At 31.2% G+C, this 2,939-nt stretch overlaps 1 pseudogene; it reads left to right on the top strand.

The window, feature by feature from the left end:
• Positions 1–2,596: 2,596 nt before the first annotated feature.
• On the top strand, positions 2,597–2,718 carry LOC149423547 (U4 spliceosomal RNA; annotated as a pseudogene).
• The last annotated feature ends 221 nt before the right edge of the window (positions 2,719–2,939 follow it).

Here is a 2,939-nt window from a genome sequence, read left to right as displayed (position 1 = left end):
AATAAAATCATTACAATGCATAATTATCGCATTCTATTATACATATTTTTTTTATAAATTAAAAAATTATGAAAATTTCAAAACCTTTTATAAATTAACACAACATAATCAATGTGTAATGATTTCCTGGGATGTCTTTATAATAAAAAAATAAATGTGTTTTAATATGGGTGTTAATGTGAAAATATATTAAAAAGATGGTTATTTAAAAAATATATGTGCTTACTAATTTGGTTACTAACATTTTTTCTAATTTCTAAGTTATATAATTTTAAACCTGTTGTATTTGTAAATAAAAAATATGAGCTTTTATTTATACCAAGAGAATGATTTGTTTCTAAAATTTGGTTGGCTTATTGAGAATAATAATTATTATTTTAACACCTTAGGTGTTCCGTAACTTTAGTAATTAATAGTAGTAGTGTAGTCTTACCTATGTAAGGAGAGATGAGGCCACCTTCGTCAACTCTTCCCTTGTGGGGCCTTCAGGGAACCAAGGGGGATTGGAGAGGAGAGGTGAGACCTGGGAAAACACATTGTGGAACCAGAAGACATCGCCACATGTCCAATGACAACCCTGGTGAACTTTATAAAAGGGAGCGGGTGACTGTTAAAGGAATGAAGTAAAATGGGAGATACCACAATGGGCCCAATCGGCTTAATAAATAAATACCTATATTAAAAAAATTACAATCGATCAGAATTTATTTATTGTTCCCCGATTACCTTTTGAAACACTTTGATTATTTTGATGAAATGGTGATGTACATAAAATTATTTATTTTATTTAAATTAAAATAACTCCACAGTCGGTATACTACAAAAACCTTAGATAATTATTTTTTCTATTTTAGATATACTTATTGATTTGGAAGGTTTTAGTAGAATTGTTAGTTATTTTTTTACACAGAAATACACACACACATACACAGAAATGTATTGAAACGACAAATTGCTCTTTTGATTGCACTATTGAACTGGTGAATTTTAGCTGAATAAATATAACATATTTTATTAAAAACATTATTTCTATGCATGAATCAAGTTTTCTAAAACACAATTCAAACAAATAAAATAAGAATTCCAACGATTTTTCATAGATTAACATATAGAAATAATATAAATTTATTAATCTCTATTAAAGCTAAACTTATATTTACAGGACGAAGATTTTTATGCAAATCACAAAGATAACGAATTATTATAAGCAATCATTTTAAGCTTGAAAAACAAATATGTATTGAAAAAATCTTCCCAGAAAAAATATTTCCCGTCGGCGGCATTTATTTTTTCTCGGAAGATTTTTTCAAATTATATTTTTGTTTCTGGCTAATAATTATTTCTTATAATAATTTTTTAAATTATATTTTTTTTTATATAAAGCACGTCTGACGTATTACTTTCACAAAGAAATCATTTTGTCAATAATATGTATTAGGAAATGCTTGGTGCCCCTTAGTGGTTATTCCCTGTATATATTCATTATATTTTGACTTTGCAGAAAACATTACGTACCAATATTAAACCAGTACCATCGTTGTCACTCCAGAAAACAGTTATATCTACGTCACGCCTTAACATTTTAATCTCTCCATCTATTTCTAGTCTAGCTCCAAACTTCTCTCTGACACCTGTTTAGTCATTTATTTATCAGGGGCGGAGTCTTCTGGAGGCTGTGCAAGAGAGGGTGTGGGGGGGGAGGGTAGAGATGCTCCTTATCTCAACTGCCGTAGATATCTACTAACGCGACTTGAGAGCAAAAATAAAACAGGCTGGTGTTAGGGCTGGTTTTTCAAAGTGTTTTAGTTCGCAATCTAATGCAATTTTCCTGGAAAAGTCAATAAAATAAAATAATTTCTAAAAAATTCTAATTAGTAAGAATATAACGATATTTTCAACTAGTTGCAATTAATAATTCATAATTAATGTCCTGAACGTTACTTAATATAACCCCATTTAGATGAATTATGTATTATTGAAAGGTTTTGGTAGAAGACAAACATGGAGAAAGTAGCTTTGAGTGTAGTAATAAACATATCTAAAGGGATACTAGAAGGCATAAGCACGTTTTTTAAATACACTTTGAAACTACAATGAAAAGATAAAAAACAATAATTCCATGATAATAAAAATTCAAGTACCTTCATAATTTTTTCAAAAACCAATACGAGTAACGACAGTATTTTTTTTTTTTTTTTAATTTTATGTAAATAACGCACGAGAGTCACAACTGTCTGGAGCTAGTGAGACTATGGCATCACTGATTGGGGTGTGTTGTGAGGCTGAAGGTAGTGGGGAGGGAAAGGATATAGGGGAGAGGAAAGTGGGGAAGTACCTCGTTATTCAGATCTAGTCACTAAACACGGCTAAAGTCTTGTCAAGCAACGCTTCGATTCTGAATAGTTCTTACACAAGAGCGATACTGAAAGTATCTTCCACTCTGAAACATGCCACATTTAAACAATATATTATTTTTAATAAAAATTTAAAAAATAATTCTATCAATTAAAATAAAATTAATTTGCGTCTGCCGGGATTTGAAATCTTGAACTTTGGATTATTAGTCGAGAGCCTTATCCCTCGAACAAGGAGGCCGAACTTTGCGCAATGGCAATATCGTAATCAATGAGGATTATCCTAGGTGCGATTATGTCCATTTAAAAATAATTCTTTGATTTTATTGGAACATCCGATGCAATAAAAAACTTTGCGATTAAAGAGAAGATTCGTAATACGCACATGAAAAAATAAAATTCTTTCTAAGTAAACATCGAGGTTAGGAAACATTTCCACTGAAAATGTTTCCCTGAGTACATGTACGTCGCGCCGGCTCTACGGCGTAGCGGCTCTACGACGTCGTAGACGGTTATGACGTAGCGCAAAGTACCTCCTTGCTTCTACATTGTCTTCCGTGTAATGGAGTCCCGGAGGTATAATGT

This window comes from Hesperophylax consimilis, chromosome 5, assembly GCF_061612785.1.
Source record: "Hesperophylax consimilis isolate HC1 chromosome 5, BYU_Hcon_1.0, whole genome shotgun sequence".
Classification (NCBI taxonomy): Eukaryota; Metazoa; Arthropoda; class Insecta; order Trichoptera; family Limnephilidae; genus Hesperophylax; species Hesperophylax consimilis.
The sequence above is the reverse complement of the archived record's forward strand: the minus strand, read 5'-3'. Positions and strand labels throughout refer to the sequence as shown.